At 39.7% G+C, this 21,294-nt stretch overlaps 1 protein-coding gene and 1 long non-coding RNA gene across 5 annotated transcripts in view, besides 1 other annotated feature; both read right to left on the bottom strand.

The window, feature by feature from the left end:
* rgn (regeneration) overlaps positions 1–17,435 on the bottom strand; it is a 41,916-nt gene extending 24,481 nt beyond the window's left edge. For all 4 annotated transcript variants that reach the window (NM_141055.4, NM_001275226.1, NM_001259937.2 and 1 more), the window contains exon 1: positions 16,852–17,435. The gene's annotated coding sequence lies outside the window, so the exon portion shown is untranslated. The remainder of the gene's footprint in view (positions 1–16,851) is intronic.
* Positions 995–1,619, bottom strand: lncRNA:CR45953 (long non-coding RNA:CR45953). The gene has a single exon (NR_133292.1). It is a non-coding gene; the product is annotated as a long non-coding RNA:CR45953 (long non-coding RNA).
* A 3,275-nt stretch (positions 17,436–20,710) lies between the features above and the next one.
* Positions 20,711–21,294: part of a mobile genetic element that runs on past the window's edge.

Here is a 21,294-nt window from a genome sequence, read left to right as displayed (position 1 = left end):
TCTTTATATTTTTGTGTGGCAACAAATAAAAAGTATTAAAAGCTTGAACAAAAAAATTAGGTAGTTAAATAAATACATACTATGTATATTTTCAGTCTTGTTGCTGAAACATTTAATTGACTTCCTAACATAAAGACCAGTGCTTTCCGTAAAGGTGGTCAGAGCTTTAAAGTATTTCATTCAAAATGTATGAAATTAAACAAAAAGTGTATTAAATATTTTGCGTGAATGCTTTAAAATGTTGTTTTTTTTTTGTAAAAAGGGGAAAACTTTGGATGCATTGCATTCAACTTATTTTATTGTTACTCTCAAAACAATTCCCCAAGTCTCCCAGACAGTTGACTAGTTGAGCCAGCACCTCTCAATGAAGCACTAATCTCCAGCCACCTCCACCAGGCACCACCCACTACCACTCAATACCACCCACTACCACCCACTACCACCCACTACCACCCACTTCCACCCATTTGTTGCGCCGCCCAAAAACCAGTGCTCAACTGCTTGCCACACGTGGGATGGCACGTTTACGAATTTGCATTCAATTTGCGGTGCACTCCAAGGGGAATTTTACCGTTGGCGCTCGGCGGTGAACAGATGAACATGACCCAGCCCAAATACAACCGAAAACCACCCACCCAACTACTTAACCACCCGTTTTGGCATTGGAATGCCCCATGACCTTTGGCCGTTGCTATTTTCGAGTCGATTCCATTGGCCTGAACTTGAAAATGTATTTTCAGGCACTTTTCCCCCTCAGCCGCTTCATTTGTTCCGGAAAATGGATTTTGTTCTCGAATATTATTTATTTATACGCCCTGTGTTACATCTTTGCTGGATGTCACGGCATCTGTCCCTGAATTGGATATATATTTATGGCTCGGATAATTGCGCTCGACCTTTTGTTGTGGTCGGTATTTGTGCATTTCCCATTTGCGCCGAGTGTTTAAATAAATGGAAAATGCATTTTTTATACGCAGATTAATTGAATCATTTTCGAGCTGGCCTATTTAATTCGGTTAACGCATTAAAATTGCATTGAGCCTGTTGATTGTACAAAGTAAACGTCGAATGCCATCAATTTTGCAAATTAAACGCAACCAAATCCAATTGTTCTTCAAAGTATTAAAGTTCTCCACACGGTTGGCCAATAAAAATAAAAACTACCATACATACGTGTACTCTTGAATAAATGGAAATGTTCTTTTTCGATCACCGTATGTCATCCGGCAAAAAACATCAATCATGTTGGCAAATTCACAGGCATCCGAATTCAGAGCCTCGCACATGCAGTTGACATATTTTCCAACTTATTTGACAGCTGCTGGAATTCTTGTGACAACTTATCCACTTTAATCTCAGGTGTCGCATAATTTTGAATAAATGTGGAAAGCAAAAAGTTGTACTTCAAAATAATGGCCATGGTCTGCAGAACAGATAAATGTTCAATTCGGGATTTTGTATTTCTTGATGTAGTTCATGTTTCTGCATTTCAGCAAGCCGCTTAATCATCAATCATTCAGCCAATATAATGTATCAATGCTCGGCAATAAAACCAAAACTAAAATTCCCCGGAAAAATTACAACGGCGAAATAAAATCGAAGCATAAACACGAGAAAGCAACAATAAAATCAAAAAACTTTTGATGTAAATAAATTAAAAGTAAGCAAGAGAAACTGTGACACACAAACGAAGGCCTAAGGAATGACAGTTGGCATAAATTTTGAATAATTCCCAGCATTCTTGGGAAAACCAGCTGAATAGCCTCGAAAACAGCCGAAAGTATCTGAAGAAACAATTAATTTTCAATTAGGTTCGAGGGAAGCCTTTCGCAACAAGTGTTTGCTTTGCCCTTCTATCTCTTTTAAATATTTTTAAATGGAAAGCGTCTGAGTCTCGAATTGCGTTGGGTATGACTAATTTACATCTAAAAATACAGAGGAAAGTTGCCAAGAAAATTGGCACGCTTCTCGTTTCTCACAAAGAGCAGAAAACAAATACAAATGTTTACCCCAAAATTGAGGAAAACTACAGCGGAAAATAAAAGTGTGAACCAATTAGCCCACTAAATTATGGCGAAAAGCCTTAAGGCTTATCTGAAAACTGTATTTATAGTGGCTAGAATGTTTGCGGTTTGTAGTGCCAAAAAAGAAAGAATTTAAATTAATGTACATTCTGCACACTGTATGTATCTAATTATTTGGCGCTTTAATGTTTTTTGAAACGAGTGAAAATTGAAAACATAAACTGAAAATAGAAACTGACGAAATGGAAAAAGAAATAGATTAAACAATATACATATCATGCCACATTTGAGTTGCTCATCTAGAATCAAATGAAATATATTTCTAGATTTATTCATCTTGTCTATGTGTCAGCAGAAACTTTAATGCACAGTCTTTAAGTGTTTTTTTTTGGCTTTTAATGATCGCCAAGAAATGTCAGGAGTATATACCTAAGATTAGAATCATTCGAATGCCTTCGCCACGAGCTTTAATCATAAATGTAAGAAATTATTCACGGCCAACCGGCGCAAGTACCGTGCCCACTTTGCTAAGTAAAGCCCTCGGCTGTGAGTTTTATCGGTTTCGGGGTTGCGAATATACCCATGAATATACAGCCGTAAATAAGAGAAGTTTTGCGTCTGGCCTTTGGCTGATTTTATGATCATCCAGCTACTCAGCGACTGACATGCGGACATGCGAACTTCCGTTTTCTCGGGGCAGGAAATGCAAATAAACAAAGCCGAGTCAGAAATCCAGAAGAAGAACTGAAGAACTCCTCCCTTGATGATGTGGGGGAATTGATTTTTATGGGCCGTAAGTTTGGGATATTTATGCAACAGCCTTGCAAGAAACACTCTGGATTTGTTTATGGCAAAATCTCACACTTCTGGTCCATGAGAAGTTTTGCGGCATCTTTAATGGAACATTAGCATTGCAAACGGGGGCCAGAAAAAATACATGAAAAAATAAAATTATAACTTAAGCAGCCGCCAGTTGATTATGCCTGCGGGCCAAAGGCAGCCTAAAAGGGGCGTGGCACGTCACTCCATCGCTTTTTGTGCGATTTATTCCACTTTTCCTTGGATTCTGTACTCCGGATTCCCTTTTTTTTTGTGCCTCCTTTTCGGGGTTTTTATTTAAATGCGCGAGCATTAACAGCTCAAGAGTTTTGGCTTTTATTATTACTCATTTGCACAGCCGTCTGTTGTCCTGTGAAATAAGTTGGCAAAAAGCGGTAAAAAGTGCGGTAACGACATTATGTTTATTCCACTCACAATGAGCGATGGCACTTCGGCCAACCGGAAATGCCTGGAGTGGAGAAACGTATGAAATTTCCTTTCTGAGATTAAATAACTTGGACATGTTGGGATTTAAGGGATTCTGGTAAAAGTTCTTGGATTATACATACACTTTAGACCTTGCAGAACCAAAATAAACGGTATCCCAAATTATTTTGTATTCTAACCTGAGATACATTTTAAATATCTTGATACAAATATAATTTATAACCATACGCTTCTGCGTTCATTTTAAATATTTTACTCAGTGAAAGTCGTTTAAACTATCTCCACACATTTATAAACTATTTTCAAATCCCACTTTACTTAAAGGGTATCTTTGTCGATAGGCATATTTTTCGCCATTTTCTTTTTTTCCAAAGTCTGCGGCTCTTTTGGGCGTAAAAGTTCATGAAAATTCAATAAGTTTTCCCTTAAATGAAGTCGGTCTTTGCCTTTTATTATGCACCTTTTTTTTTCTTGAAACTTTTCAGGCGGATGCCTACGCTTCGCGTTAACCGTTTTTGCCTATTTGCTCGGCCGTTTCATAAGTTTTAATTAGCCGCATTTTATGCAAACGAATTTAAATCAACAAAAGAGTGCTGAAAGTGGGCCCCTCGCGATAAGGCGAGACAAAACTCAAAAGATCTGCGGGCGAGAACATGGAAAATGTGTTTTGGTGAACTTCGAGTTGTGCGAGTGCGAGAAAATCAATTAGCCTTTGGCTGAGTGTCCTCCCTCCACTTTTCACTCTTTCCTAATCGACATGTGGGAGATGGGAGGTGGCAGGCGGATGAAGGGCGTGGCAGGTGACTGAAGGTAGAGGACGACGAAGTGGCTCTCATATCTGCAGCGCACTGCGCTGTTTCCGTTGTTCTTCGCCGCTCGTTTCCGTTTCCTGCCTGCATTGCAGTTCCCCTTGCTCCGCATTCATCCATTCCTGATGACTTTTGTCCTTGTTCGCCTTCGGGCAAATATTGAAACAACTGATTAGTTTGAGTGAGCTCAACTGCTCAGCATGCATGTGCAGGGTATTCAGGCATTTCACTGCAAAAATAAGGGCCATCCTAAATCAAGAAGTTCGAAAACACATTTTTGAAGATTTAAAATTATGGCTTCGGATGAAATAGATATATTTACATAGGTCGCATTAGGCATTGTTCACTTTCACATTAAGGTATTACACCCTTAAATATTATATTTTCCCTCATACATTTTTTGTTATTAACATTCTTTTCTTTCAGTGCACTGCCATGTGCGTTCGGGTGTCAGCCTGTGGCAAATCCGTATTGAAAAGGATCAATTTGTTTATAATTATACGGCTATATATTGGTTGAAATTGAAATTGTGAAATATTCATTGGACACTCTAATTGATGCAAGCGAACTGGCAGTTAGCCTAAAAATCGCACTCTGCAAAATGCATGTATGTTTATAGAATTTTTTTCTCGAGACATGCATGTGTGTGTGTGTGCTGCTGGATTGCCCAGAAGTATGCATCGGAAAATTGCATTTTCCGTTTCTTTGTAATTTGTAATATTTGCCATGGAAATGCTGTGTGTCTCGGTTACTCCAACTCCGGACTACTTCCGCATCCAATCCCTAAAGTTCGGGTCGATCTCCCAAAAACCAGCCCTTTAGACAAACTTAAATGTCATTTGAGTTGCAGACTTTTCCTAATGGAATCACAATTTCCCAGCCACCCACACACATAAGCGCACGAAAAGTTGGCAAGAAAATTTGTGTTGTCTTATTTAACTGCAAAGTTGAGCGCAAATAAACCGATCTGCTCGGGGGGCGGTAGGCGGTGGGCGGTGGGCGGAGGGTGTGGGCTGTTGCGTTGGTGTGTTGGTGAGTGGGCGTGGCAGAACAACATCGCACAAATTGGACTTAATCAAATTGCCAAAATGTTGACAGCCGAAGGAACGAAAAGAATAAGAAATATTTGGCACACTTCGCCTTTTGTTTATGTGAAAGTCTGGAAGAGGAAAAGTTATAGGAACGGACCACCTAAATATTACCTCTCTTGCAAACAGTAGCTTTAAAATTGATTTCAGGGATAATTATTTATGAATAAATGTGATTCAATTGAATTTAATTTAATGCTGTGCCCACTTTTTGTGTGTATATTTAATTGTGCTCTTCTCACTTCATTTAGAGAACTAAATTAATTACATGCTTGTTGATCAGCTGACCAATTGGCCATCTTGGCTCAAAGTTGGCCACATAAATACGGGTCTAGAAGCTATTTGACTGGGGGAAATCCTTTGGCAATACCATTTAACTGCAATTTATTGTTTCGAGAGGCATTTGTGCCAAAGCAAGCTGACCTACAAATTATGCAGACTGCGAAAGTTGTGCAAGAACTTTGCCATTCAGCTAATTGAGTTGTGCTGCAGGTGGAACACTGCGAACAACAATGAAAGTCAATTAAGTGGCTAAGCCAGGGAAAACATCTTCATTATGCCCGGCTATTTGAATAAACGCTAAAAATTCATTTCGAGTGACCCAATTAACAAGAGGAGGCAGCAACAAAAACAGCAGCAGCAGCAAGTGAAATCGCATTAAGCGTTTAATTACAGTGTCCTGGCAACAATGGTGTCCTTACCCACTGCCTCTCCACCTGTCTCTGTCTAATTGTGCGGTGCTGTCTCTTTCTCATCCTGGGTGCCACTTCCGCTGCTAACAAGCGTATCCTTTCCGGCCAGTGCCGCCGTTCTGTCTGCAAGGATTTCAGCAATTTGCCTCTTGGTCCTTCCTCACGTTCTCTCTGGCCATTTCTAAAAACGTTCTTGTTGTTTTTCTTTCCAGCCAGCCTGTACATTTTTGCCGATTGTTAGCCGTTGAGAAGTCTTTGTTGCCACTGTTGTTTGTATTCATCGGCGAATAGTCGTGTTTTTGTATATTGAGTGGCACTCCATTGTTGACCTGCTGGGCCGACCAGTGCCACCCACATATGTACGCAGTGCACCACTCAACTGGGCCAATCTTACGCATTCAGGTGACCCCTTTTCGATAGAGCCACCAAATACAACAGGGTGTCAGTTTATATTTACATAATTGACTTGGTTTTTGATTGTTTATATTCACAATACATTCAAAGCCACAAACAGAAGCTAGTTTGATGGCGATTATCATGGAAAGTAGTTTATTGTAAGGGCTAAAGATCTTATATGCTTTGTTGGTCAAAGGTGTATCTTTTGTTTCTTTTCTCCACAGAACATCATATCGAATCACCCTGCTCCACATGCACATACGAGTATGAATGGATAAGGGTGAAACGAAATGGGTATTTGCAGTGAAAACTCGCATCGCGAGATGATCTGAATTGAAAGTGCGTAGTTGTTCCGGCAGTGATAACTGAAGGCACCGTGTGGCCCACAAGTGGAGGGGATACTGAAGTCCCAACTGGGTATGGATTTAATGGGGAATTGAACAATTGCGGACATGCTTTCGCCCCTGGGGGAGAATGAGCGACAACTCCGAGGCAACTCCGCACCGAAATCTGCATTGGAAATGACCCCAAAGTGTCTGATTAGCCATCGACATCGACATGTGGCTCGTGTCCGTCGCTTTGCACTTCGATAAACAAGCAAAGCGAGCCAAATTGATGCGCCTAATTGGCTTGGATCGAAACCATTGCCAGCGGCAATTGCATTTATGTATCGCCGTATCGCGTTATATAGCTGTATGTCTGTGTGATTCGCACATATTTATATGCGTGGGCTGGCTTGCAAGTAAACACAACAACTTCATTAATGGGTGAAACAACAACGTCCCCGTTTTGCCGGCTGATTGACTGATTATGGTCAAGTGGTTGACTGCATAGTGTTTGCTGCCCCTCGCCTAAATATTTATTAATTATCGAGCTCGTTGCAAGTAAATTTATCATGCACACGCCGTCTTTAAATTGGGAATATTTTATGCTCGGTGTTAATTCTTATTTCGCGTTTTTCACCTCTCGCTGTTGCGATGTTTATTTTTATTACCGCTTTGCGATCGCATTTTGTTTGGCTTAATTGCGCGTGGCGTGCAATACGCGGCGTATGCGTTATGCGCCTCGTGCTCGCCGCAATGCATGGCACATACGCATTGGTGTACGGCTCGCTGTTCGCAGTTCGCTGTTTTCTCGAAAATCAACATGCTAAAAGCTGAAATATTTCTGCCAACTGAACACAATTTGTTGTGCTTGCATATCGAATGTTGCATTTCATACTTTATTTTTGGTTACAAGGAAAAGTTGCACGAAATTGGAGGCAGTATTCATGACGGTTGGTCAGCTGGAAATATTTACCAAGATTAGCCGGCAGCCCTGGGAACTTACCTGCAAAGGGAAATAAAGAAAAGGGTTATTATTACTATTGTTCTGACTGGGTGATGATATCATTGATATGTTGATAGTGCGTAATTTCTGTGAAGGCGAAAACGTGGATATGTAAAGTGTCTGTACTCAATGTTATGTTGTCATTTTTGCAAAATATTTTGTTGTTTCGAATCAGTCATCTCCAATATTTTCCTGGCACAACTATCTCTTTATTTCTCTCACATTTCTGCTAAACAAACCCAAATTAGGGGCATCATAAGAACCGTCTTCGCGCTAAAGATATATATTTTTTCTCACTTTGCCAGTTGGCAACTGCAACAAATGAATTTTTGTCAGCCGAACAATGCTCGAGAAAAATCTACGGCCGCAGCGGGAAAATATGTCGCACTGGATTAGCGATGCGAAGCAGCTAAGCAAACCGGCAACAAGGGGTTAAAGGGGTATTCCTCCAAGGAAGAGAGGGGGTTGGAGTTAAATAGCAAAGCAGCTGCACAAAGCAAACGAAACTAACAAAAATAAATGCACAACAACCAGGGGGTTGGGGTTGGGGGTGTAAGTAAGTGAGTGTGTGCGAGGAAAACACATTTTTTGCTTGGCGCACATATTTCAATTTGTTCATTCCCTCCCGCATTTGCGCGCTTCCTTCTGCTGCAGAATTTTCCGCCAACTTTTTGTACATGCATGGAACTTACTCGGGAAATTACATTTTAAACGAAAATGCATCCCCTTTTAGCAGTCGCTTTCCCTATTTAATAACTAATTTGGCCACAAAAAATACAAAAGGTCAGAAAAATAAATATTTTTATAATTTCGCCTGGGGCCGAAATCAATTTTCCATTAAATTGTATAACAAATCATTGACCAAACTCTAATTGAAAAAGAACAAACAGGCCACAAATATGAATTCCATTTGAGGCGGGAGGAAATGAGGAAGCTCAGATTGTTAGCAATTTGCATAAATAGCGGACGGCCCTTCGGGGCGATACTGGATTTTGGAGTTGGGTATGGTTATGGGAATGGGTATCGCTATATGGCAATGTTGACGTGGAGGAGCCGCATCCTGTCCTGGCTGGAAAAGATTTATGAGCACGGGCGCCGCCAATTTATGCCGGAAATTTTACGGCATATTTTTGGTATTTTCATTGAAATTGAAAACATATTAAATGAACATTAATTTCATATGTCATAAGTCTGAGGGCGAAGAGGAGGAAGTCGCTCGAATGCCGGAAATGTGATAGACGGAGTTAGAACCGTCCTACGATTACTGGAGTAAATGTATTTAATACCAAACGAGTTTTATAGCATTAGGTATTGGGTAAAGTGATATCGAAATGATATCACTAAAAATGTTAGTTATTTAGTGTGAACAATAGCTCGATAATACATTAAAAAGCATATAAAAACCTAGGGAATTAATGTCTCGTGGCTACTACAAAAATTTAATTAAGTTACTTGCTTCGCTTAGCCATCCACCAAAGAAAAGCAGACATATTTATTAAATTAGACTCCCCCAACCAGTAACTAGGTATTCAAACCTAATAAGGGTAATTCCCGTAATTCGCAGAATTTAAATATAATAAAATTGAGAACGCTTGTTTCCCGAATGACTAAAGCTTACACTCTGCTGCCAGATAAGATAGGTCTAGGGTTCTCCTGGACTAATCCTAACCTGGTTATCTTATCAGCAGAGCATAGTTGCACGCAACTATCGTATACCCATTATTCGTTTCAGTTGCCAAGTTAAGTGGCTTTTGCGAACAGTTCACCTTATCGGGTGGCTCGTTTTATGTTGTTTTCATTGCCAGCGCAATGGAATTTATAATGAGGCACGGATGCTGTTGTCTTAAGAAGCTGGCCCAATGTATTACACCATTAATTCTGCGCAGCCAAATCCATCAGGGGAGCAGCGATAAATAAGCCAAGTTGATTAATTTCCTTGAACTTTAAGGCCCACTTTATGACTGAACGCTACCCACTAGATTGGCTTAATTAGAAATATAATTAACACCTCGTAGGCCAGAAACGGGTTTGTGGTGCTTGCTCTTTTATCTGTCCCAATCAAAATCAACGTTGTCTCCATGTTCTGGGTTTAGAAATTAAGCCCCATTTTTTTTTTTTTATTTTGTTTGGCTTTCTGTTTCTGGTTTCTTTCGGGCTGACCACACAATTTATTTGATTTCCTGAGCACGATCGTTTATGATAAGGGGTCTTAAGAATCGCCGGTTTTCGGTCCCTTGTTATACTTATTTTTTTATTTTTATTTCTGCCAGCAACATGATCTTGTATATTTCGCATTCCAAGCGCACAATAAACTTGAAAGTTTTTTATGAATTTGGGCATTTGTTCGTGCATTTTTGCTTTTGGTTTCAGCCTAATTGGCATTTTCAGAGCGTCACAACCTCCGATTCTCTGATGAACTGGCGCAACGCACCCAAAACATATTTTATATGGTTTCGCCTTATTGTTCTTGACAATTTTGCATGTCGAAGCCTAAATGCGAAACTTTTTTTCACCGCTTTCTTCTGCCAAAAAAGCAAAAAAAAAAAGAAAAAAGAAAAAAGAAAAAAAAAAACAATAACACCGTCGAGTGTCTGTGCCTGTGCAATCATAATGGTGCCATATCTCACCGATTTGAGTCGGGTGTATTCCGTAGTCGGTGTTGGGTGAAGCCATAACAACTGATTTTACGAGCATGTTAGCAATTTGAAAGTTTTTCGATTTGTTATGGGCAGAGCGACGCGTTTAATGCTCTTAAAGGTGTGCGAACGAGCAGATTATGATGTAATTCATGCAAAGTCGAAACTTTTGGGTGTTGGCAATTCCGACGAGTGCGAATTTGGAAAACGGAGTGAAATAAATTCATGGGGATAAAGTCATCGGGGGATCTTTTAAAATGGTAAGCCTTTTATAGCACGTATTTTAGTTTTGTAGGAATATAGAAATGTAAAAGTTTGTATGTATTAGAATAATATATTTCTGCATTATCAGTAAAAATAATTGAGATTATAAAAAGAAGAACACTTCGCCAGTATTTCTATTTAGATTTCGTTAGAATTCATATTTCCCGGGTAATGCTCCCACATTGTTTAAGGTCAGCTTAAAAATAGTTCTGGAAATTCGTCAATCCATAAATTCCCCTGCCATTACACCACAATCTCAGAATTCTGTACTTTGCCCCGTTACCGTGAAAGACTTAAAAAAAAGAGGCAGTGAAACGTTCGCAGAATGACACTTCAGTTTAATGAACTGGCGACTCGCAAAAGTCTGGGCAGAAAAAAACCAAAAAACAAAAACTGGAGCCAAGCTGAACTCGAATGTCAAAGTCAGCGAATCCCAACAAGCGAAGAACCCGGGGTCCCATTACCAGTGCCCAAACCGTGGTAATTCCCGAGTCAACTCCACCTAACTGCGCATAATTAAGAGTGAAAACCGCAGAAAAGAAAACAATTTGCTGTCCGATGGAAGTTGTCAAGCGGCGGATCTGCGGCTTGGCCTGTTGGGATTTGGCCGCCAGTTTGCCACGTTATCAGCTGTGCGTGTCCTTGCTCCTAGCACTGCAACTCCCACCTTTTCGGTGGCAGGATTTCGCTTTGAATTCGGGCAGCAATCGACAGCAGACCCAAATCGAGGGCTGGTCCATCAAAAGCGCAGCTGGAAAGCCAAACATCGACTTAATTAGGACACGGCCTCTGGTGCAGCTTCAAAAGGAAAATGCTAAATGAAAAGAGGAAAAGAGGAAAACTCCTGCTGCTGCCATTGAGCCTTAACCCTTCCACTTTGGTTGTAAAATATTCAAGTGTTCAAATAAATCTTTTCTCCAATTATATAATTAAAATTAAAAAGTCCAAAGTATTCCAATTAGTTTAATTAAATTTTATTTTTTATTAAAGAGGATATTTTTGTATATATTCTTGATATATATTAACACTTTCTCCCAGATTACTGTTTAAAATTAAAATGTTGTTCATCAGATTAAATTCTATTAAAATTTCTTGTTTTAGGTTAAAAATATCTTCTCTAGGGAATTCTTAAAATATTAATATTATTGAAAAGCTTGCTGGAAAGGGTTAAAATTTTATTCCTCAACCTCAGTGAAGGGTTAAACAAAGTCTAGCAACGGGGCGTATGCGCAAGGGCACAAAGGCTCACAAAGAGTGAAACTTTTCGTTCGGGCGAGCGTTATAATGGGCGTCCTTTGAGGGGTGGCGGGGTCAAGGTCAACCCAACGAATCGCCTCCCCCTTGGCCGCCGGCAGACAGGAAGTTTAGCAACAGCACTTAGCCGGTAACCCCACATCATCAAATGCCACAGTATGCCGATCGATTAGATTGCCAACGATTTATAAACAAAATGCGAGCATTTCGAGCTTCTCCACTCGATGCTGCACAATCAGCGAAATTGAACCTATTGCCGCCGTCTGGCCGTCGAATTGCCGGCTAATGTCAACAATTTATAATGCATCGACATGACAGCCATCGGTTCTCAAGCGCCAGCCTCATCACCTCATCATTGAGCCAAGAAAAACTTTGACGAGCTGAGCCCACTTCGGGCATGTTGGCTTCTTAATGGCTGGCAGTTTGCTGGCAAATTGATTTTTATTACAAAATATGTGGGTTCTACTTTGCCACAAAATATACATTCAAATTTGCGAATAATTTCCCATGTAATGGGCGGCATTAAATTCCCTTTAGAGATTCCGTCATCGAGTGTGATAGATAAATGAAGAGGGTGCTGCGCAATCAAATAGTTTAAAGTGATTTTGATCATTGGGGGTTGAAACGGGTTATAAAATGACAAACACTTCAATTCGACGATCACTTTAATCAGTATGTATGTACAATGTATATAAATCATTTATTTTTCACCATCTAGTAGCATATTTTAGTAATGATTATCTAATCGGTAAGAGAAACTAATTACCCAACTGATCTGAATTAGCACGATTCTTCCAGAACTTTTTCCTAAAAATTGAACTAATTGCTAGAGCATTACGAATAATTCTAGGAATTTGCATGACCCACCCATTTTAAAGTCAAGTGGCCAGTCCAAAAAGTACGCAAATATAAAACTATTCCAAGATCCCATTAGGCCATTAGAATGCCGCATAGAGAACACATTGGTCTGGGTTAGCGGGAAAGCATAATAAGTTTCCCATGTGCTTCAGTGACCGCTAATCTAATCTAGGCTTATCTATTTGAACAGCAGCGGAGTGTGTGGAGGAATGTGCCTCAGTTCGCTAGTCGTGAAAATAAGTTTTTAAACGATCGCTTGGATGGCTAAATAAACACCTGAGGGGAAAGTGTAGGTAAGTGTGTGGCTGAAGCTCATGCAATTAGCAGGAATTGCAAATTAATAATCGTGTCTCGTGGGGATAACAAGGACACAAGCTAACATGCACGACACCCCACTTAATGCAAGGTGGATCTATGTACGTGTGGGTTTTTGGGCGGTTCCTAAAGGGGCGGAGTGAGTGGGTGGTGGTGGTCCAAAAGCCATAACAATTTGCAAGCGTATGAAAAATGTATACCGAGCAAACTTTAAATTCATTACACACACGCAAAGTCAGCAGCAGTTGAGAGGCGGTGGGGGGAAGTACACACAGAAATGTATTTTTCAAAAATGTATTTTTAGTTCGCGATTTTCAATAAAGCCAAGATATTTGTTAAGATATATTTGAAAGATCTACAATCGCAAACAGTAGATACATTTAATATCATTTATTTTGATCTAAAATATAAATGATATATATGCGCAAAAAGATAATCTGATCACGTACAGAGCACGAAATGGGTGGTGACTATTCCGGGACTAATATAATAGAAATAGGAATCTGTATTGTTTTTCAGTGGAGATTGGGTGGTTGAAGGATGGGCCAGTGGACTGGAGAAAGGTGACAACTTTTCCGCATGGTGTGGTATATGGTATGGTACGAGTATATGGAACATGGACACGGGCAGGCCGAGCAGTTTGTTTGCACTGCGGTCGCTTGGCAGGATGTGGAAACACCACACGCACACGAGTGCACGAGCATTTTCACTTGCGTGTGTGCCAGCACTTTCAATAAGTTCACACACACACACAAAGAGATGGCTTCTAAAGAGGGTGGTGGTGGGTGGTCCTGACTCAACCTCTTTGCTGGTAATTTGAAAAAATTTTCGTGCCTCGCTTCTATTTACGCTTTTATCTCTGTGGCACATTTACCAAAAGTCCCCCTTCCGTTTTATACAATTTGTATTTCTTCATTTCTATTTGCTAGCTTTATCCGACTTTTCTTCATTATGAGAGAGTGTCTGTATTTCTTTTTGTGTAAGTACACTGGAAAAATACAAGTACATCTTAAAATTAGCTATGATGTAATATTAGGTAAAAAGTAAGATACTACCTAAAATCAGAAAATTCAGCTGATCCAGAGATAGGTTCTATCGTTGTAAATTCTCAAACGCATATACAGAAGTTACCTAAGTATCTATTATTAGTAATTTTTATTATTACATAGTAATATGTTTTTCTCTTTGTGTATTCGTGCTAACCTTGGGCAGGGCATTAAAACCGTGCCAAGTGTTGAAAGCGGGCCCTCGAGCTGGCCGAATGGAGGCAGAGGAGCCGGACAACTGGACATTTATTGAAGGATCCGCCTCCCCGAGGCCACTCCACCGCCTCCATCGCCTCCATCACCCACTTTGGCCACCTGAATCTGAATCGTTGGCTGATTCATTTAAAATTCGGCAAGGTGCGTTCATGTGTGAGTGTGCTTGAAATCCAAGCCACTGGCCCATTTTTTTGTGTCCTTTCTTTCAGTCTTGATGCCTCTGCTCCAGCTTCCTCTTCATTCTTAGCCATCTTCCTTAGCCTTCGGGCACCTTCCCCCGGGTTCCTGCCTTACTATCTTGGCTTTTTCGTGCTTATCTCACTGAACTGTTGCATTTTTTATGCCATTTTATTTCATTTTTATTTTTATGCTCTGCCAAATGTTTTTTCTGCCCTTTTTTTCGGTCTTCTCAGTTTTTTGTTATGTTTTTCCTGTCTCGCATTGTCCAATCCCCCGTCAAGAAAAAAAATAAAAAAAAAAGAAACATCCAAAGTATATCATTTTTGTCTTAACGGAAAGGAAAATCGTGTTCTAAGGAGTATTGTTACCTTCAAACAAGGTAGAATTTAATTAGAATATCTAAAAACTAGGAATAGTTGTTAAGCTCTCATATGCACAAAACTCAATTATCTCAAATTTGGTTTCGTTGTTTTAGCAAACAAATTTACATACATATGTCACAACATAAAAGCCAATAAGCTAACAACAAATCAATACTAATTTGATTATTGTTCTGGCCAAAATGCCGAAGGATATTTTTGGTAATTGAACACTTTAGTTTATTGCCAGCACGCTAAACTCCCATTCAATATTGCCTATCTACCAATGCGCTGTCCAATTAATTTCCAGGGTAATCCATGCTCGACTAATCCCCACTGACAACTCCTAAGGTTCGCCTCTTGTGCTGGCTAATGTCTATTTTCTCGTATTTTGGTTTCTTTTCTGCATTTCGGCATTTTATGATATCCCAGTGCGCATTCCGTCGCTTTCTGAGTGCAGGGCTTTGTTTTTCTTATTCTGCGGGATATTTTGTTCGTTCCCGCCTTACTTTTCCCTTTTTTTCGACGTTTTTGTCGTTTTTTTTTTTTTGGCGTTTTTTCTTCTGAAGAAAGCAATGTATTTTTAGTGGGTTCCGCTAAACTTCTAAAAATATGCGGCATGTCGAGCACCTGAGTGGCACTGAGAAACTGAGAGGGGATGGCTTTTTTATTTATGACCCTCGAAAAGCGATTCGTGCATTTGGCTTAAATCTCCCAGGAGCAGGCTGCTCCGTTGAAGGTCACCATTGGTCACGTACCCCAACTGCTGCTCCCCCCGAAAAATACAGCAAATCGATTTAACGATTATTATTTCTTGTGGCTTGTGGAAGTTGTCGGCTTAGTCACACTCACTCACTCGCTCAATGGATCCGACAGCTTATGAATATGAAATGCATTCGCACGGCTGGCAAAAATAATACAAATTGCAAAGAGGCGAGGAAAAAATGCTTGTGATTGACAAAAGTGTGGCAAGGACATTAGCGAGCGAGCAGCTCTGACGACATCGCCACGTTAACATTAATTGATGACCCAGTCCATCTTGACCACCAGTGGAGTCCAATTCCCGCTGCCCGTTGACCAGTTCCCAAATCCCTGATCCCATTGCCCTGTGACAGCTCATTAATAAGCGGATTCGGGGGACTGAGCATATCCTTCGGCCTTCACTTGCCGTTGACGAGCTAATCTACTGCATAAATCTACAGTTTTGTTAACAATTTCTACAAGAGCACGGATAGCAAAAAGGGCAGTCAAAAGCCGTCGAGTGCCAACCAAATGCACGGCGAAAGAAAATCAATGAAGTTCTGTAATCTAGCAAATTAGCCACTATCTTCGGCTTATCATGGTGACGCCTCATTGTGCCGGTGAAAGAATTTTTAGCATATCAAAATTTATACACAAGTATACAAGCGTAATAAACAAAGTTTTATATAAAATTATCAGAATTTGCTATAAAATAACTCATTTTGATTCAATAAACATGAAATACATCTTATCAAATAAACTAGGTGCAGAAATTATTAAAGTTAAGTCATAATATTATTCTAAAACTAATGAATGTATTTTTTGTAATTGCTTGGTTTTGCAAAACTAGAAACTCTTAAGCAATCCACCTTTATTGACTAAATAATATAGTTATTTAAATATTTCATGTTGCCAAGTGTTAATTCGGAAATTACATTAGCTCTGAATGATTGATAACATTCGTTTGCACTGATAATTTTTAAACAAAAACTCGAACTGATATGAAATACTGAACACACTATTATAAGCTTTTCTCCGTGTAGCAATCGAGGGGGTTGAGGTCAGCTAAGGGTCGTGGGAGTGGCAACATCATTGGGGCAGGTCTCGGCACTTAATTAGAATTGCGAGCGAATAGAATAGAAAAGTGGGATAATTTATGCAGCCGAAAGGAAATGGGCAAGCTTAAAAATATATACGTATATGTATATGTATATGTATGTGGGTATATTCGCATCGGGTTATGCAAATATGCGCCCGAAATATCCAGAAATCGAATCGAAAAGCGTCCGAGTTAATTGTACCACTTCTTGTTTGATTTTCACTTAGCCAGTGCCATTTTTGGTCTCTGATTTTTTTTTGGCGGGGAGCCGCCACTTACCGTTCTTAGATGTTCGCTAGCAATTTGAAATGCAAATAGGCAGAACTCCCTGCTTTCCAAGCTCACTTCACCACCGATGTTGGCCCGATGCCCAAAATATATATGTATATATGCTTGTATATAGATTTCTTTCGGTTTCCGCAGTTGACAGACTGTCCGATTTCGCGAACACACGGTAAATATTGAAACTTGATATTTAATTTTGGACCCAAAATCAAGCCAATTAGCGCGATTTCGGTGGGGGGTACTAATCACACGGATTCGGTTGCGGAGGAGAAATAGGAATATTATAATATCTATATCGTATATATGAAATCGTTAAAGGTGTCGGACCAATCTAACCGGCACGACCGAAATATCCACCTCTGGCAAAAAACAAACTTGCCAAAAGAAGCCAACAAGCGACGGATCACTTTTCAGCTAATTGTTAGTGGCACGTGTTGTTGTCGCTCGGTTTTTTAGTCTCAGATGGTTAGTTCTCGCCTTCGGCCAACTACTTCTAACGGCCAAGATATTTAAAATTCGAGTACCGGCTTTGCGCTGCAAAACGCGTGTGTTCACCACGAACGGAAAATTGCGACTGGCTATCGCGAAAGCAAACTCAAAGCTCGCTGCTCAGCTGCCGCTGCCGGCTTGCCAGCGTTGGTGTTGTGATGCTGTTGTCGACAAGAGAAGAAGAGGAAGAAGAGAAAGAGAGAGAGAGCGATAGAGAGGTACACTGGAAAAACACTTCCATATGGGAGGTGGTCTTAAAGTGGCCATAAATAATAATGCTTACAAGTAAAAAGACAGACGGATTATATAACTTTCTAGTCATAGTTTATGCTACATTTTATTTAGTTCAGATTCCGTTACCAGCAGACATTTCATTAAAAATATTTTGAATCAAAAAAATGGGATAATATATATATATATATACATAAATAAACATTATTTCATTAAATCCTTCATAATTAATGGCATATGCAGATGATTTATAAAAAAAAGGGATATAATTCCCATAGATTCCATTGATACTCCCCGCAAATTTTTGGTGTTCAAAGAGAGCTTCAAGCTCTAAAGCTGAAACTGAAAGAGTACAAGTGTGCTCTTTTGCGAAATTGCCGGTTTGGCTCCACATGTTTTGCTTACAACGGCTCCCCACTCTAGCAACATGTTGCGGAGCGAAGTTTTCGCTCTTTTTCGCGCTTTTATTCGTTTGAAGTGTGATCCGCTACTTTGAGTTGTTTTTCAAATGCCAGGCTTCTTTTAATTGGCGATGCGTGATTTATAATTCATACGGTTGGGTTTATTTTAGTTTCGCTTTGGATTTCCTTTTTGTTTTGGCTGCCTCTCGCCATGCTTATTTATAAAGACATTTAAATTTATGGGCGCCGATTCGACTCGAGTTTTTGCATGAGATCAGAGTGCTTGGCCCAGTTAATTTATGGGCGAAACGGGTGCGTCTTGTCTCCTCTCGTTCTTTATAACTAAAACTGAATGTTTCTAATAGCCGAGCAATAAACCGAATTCTTTTTTTGTTGCCCAACAAAGAAAGTGTTGCCAGCAGATTTTCTGTTTACTTCTGCGGCTCAGTCAACCTGCAAATGGTCTGAGGAAAAAATACTAAAATTCCTGACCACATTCAATGCAAACGAATGACGCCATCTGTCTGCCGCTGCCGGCTGTATTTATAAACAATTACGTTGATCAGCGCCAATGAATCATGCAATGGTCTTTTGAAATTTGCATAGCGATAAAGAACAGTTCTAGAAGAATTAAAAGAAAAACAAATTCGTTAATTTTTGTACACTGTAATTTGATAGTTCAATCAATTATTCGTAGGACTTCAACAATGTGTTTCTAAAAAGCTCTCAAACTGCAGCAACTTGTTCCGTTCGTGGTTGAGCAAGAAGAGCAACATAAACAGCGCAACATCAACAAGTGCAACCTTAGTCGCAGAAACAACAACAACCACTAATGTATTCAAGGAGCAGCATTAACATTTTCATTGCTTGTGCGCGCCTGACCCATTTAAAACGACAAGAGGGGTGATTCTCTTGACCGAGTCTGATATACTCTTATAGAATAATAATACTAATGTTAGAATAGAAAAAAACCTTGAGTACTTACTTATAAGCTTCGTTGTTTTATTTCCTTATCTTGTAAAAGTAAACATGTATTTATAAAATGATAAGTTATTTCTATATTCAAGGCAGGCAAAGTATCTTTCCCAAAGTAGCAAACTTGGGATTAAATTGTAAACTTCCCCAAGTGCATCAAGAAAGTCCAGAGTACTTTTGATGGAGGGTCACCCAATCACCCAATAAAGTGGTCAAATTGACTGAACAATTTATTATTAATCTGTTGCACTTTGTAAGCTGATAAACAAAACGAAATGTTTACAAAACAGGGCAACAAATTGAGCGCACTCGACGAAAAATATTCGAAAATGGCAGCGACGAATTGTAAACAAAGGAATAATTCGCCAAATTTTGAAAGCCCCACATGAATTCAAATGGATTATAATTTTGAGATGGGGAATAGTTTCCCGGACGGGAAATGGGAATCGCGGATTGAAATAGATTATTTTATGGAACGCGAAAGAGTTACCATGCTTGGCCACACAGGATGATCCATGCTGGCTAAAAATAGAGATGACTTCCAAATGGAAATAGAATAGCCGTTCCGTTGGGTGTGGGGCTGGGTGGTTGGGGCTGATCTGGGCATGTGGATGTGGGTGGGGTAGGGTGGTGTGGGCGAGCGTGCCGCCATCTGCTCTGGACATTGGCATTGAGTGGGTGGCGCCTCGCTGCCAACATGTGCGGCAGCTGCCCCCAAAAAATCCGTGCATAAACTTCAGCATTCGTGTAATTTTACGAGTGTGTACACCCGGACAAAATGGATTGTTATAGCAACAAATCATTTATTGCAGCAAAAAAAATGGAAAAAAACATATTTTTACTTGTTTAATTAAATTTGAAAATTTATTACAGTTCGATTGTTAGGGGAACGCCTAAAATTTCAATATAGGCTAGATTTTTATATAAGAATGTACATATTTCCATGCTAAATTTTAATAACTATTAAGAAACATGATCTGAGTGACTAACGTATTTAAGTAAGGCGCTACCAATTACGTGCGGATTTTTTTTTTTAAATATCAACTTTTTAAAATGCTATCGGAATTACAGTAAGATTCTTTGTTGATGGTGTATAAATAATAAAATCAGGCACATAGCTAACGATCTAATAGTAACGATACAAAACCCATATAGAAATTGTGTGTCCAAATTTTTACGCCGGCCATTAACACCCGGAAAATTCGAATAAAAACTACATTGACGATATCGGCGGGGAAGGTCGCCCATGATTTATGCTATATCTCCACTCTTTTGGGGCCATCAAAGGCCATAGCCATTAATTTGGTTTTATTCCAACCGTATACGTATACGCCTCCGATTCGATCTCGATCTATGCTCTAGCTCGTCCATCGACACTCTGCACTTGACTCCGCCGAATGTTTGCGCAACTTTGGCAACCATGTCTAACATAATGCCCCCTAATTCTTGTAATTTATGGCAATTTAAAGATTTTCCCAGCTGCCCCAAGGGGGTGAGCCCCCTGAACAAACAAATTTGGGCGTGAAAAGCCATTTCTAGCGCGACATTGACCCAAAGAAGAGGTCGCCGCACGTGGACATCGGTGTGTTTGAGTCCGAGAAAAAATCAATTAAAAATAGAGATAAATAGTAAAGTGGTGAATGGAGGCAGAGTGTTAATAAACAAACAAGCCCTTCAAAAGGGGATTTATTTAAAAAGAAAAACAATGTAATGCAGAAACCATTTCCTGTATATAATTACTCCTGTATATGTATATAGTTAAATAGTTTTTAATTGAGCCGAACAAATGATCCGTATTTAAACTAAGATCAACGCTGAAAGTTAAATAGTTTTTATTTTTTTAAGTCGAACAAATGATCCGTATTTAAACTAGGATCAACTCCGAAATAAATTAAACACTGAATAAATTCGGTTTTGTTTTTTATTAAATATCGGTTTAAGACTTATTGAACTTTACGGTCTAACTTTCAACTTAAGACTGATTACAAATGTGAGTGAGAATTGAGGAGGGGCCTCTATGGGTTACAGAAATAAAGAATAGGAAAAAAACGGAATATCTCCCAAGGTTGTGAAGTGAAGTAATAACGATCGACACGCAGATAACGCAGAAAATAGCTTTAAACGGTAAAATCATGTGATGTTCTTGGATGTTTACGTTGAGGAGAGCTTGGGAATCCGTTTACAAGAGCGGCCCAGTTTGGGTGGCGCGAATATTCAATTAACTGAGCGTGATGAGTTGGCGTGAATACGTCACTTCCCTTCCCTTAAAGATAAGCCTATACTTGGGCTGGGACTGATGGATATAGTAAGGGTAGTGGAACTTCTTCCATTCCAGTTTGTG

Source organism: Drosophila melanogaster, chromosome 3L (genome assembly GCF_000001215.4).
Source record: "Drosophila melanogaster chromosome 3L".
Classification (NCBI taxonomy): domain Eukaryota; kingdom Metazoa; phylum Arthropoda; class Insecta; order Diptera; family Drosophilidae; genus Drosophila; species Drosophila melanogaster.
This window is presented reverse-complemented; position numbering and strand designations above follow the sequence as displayed.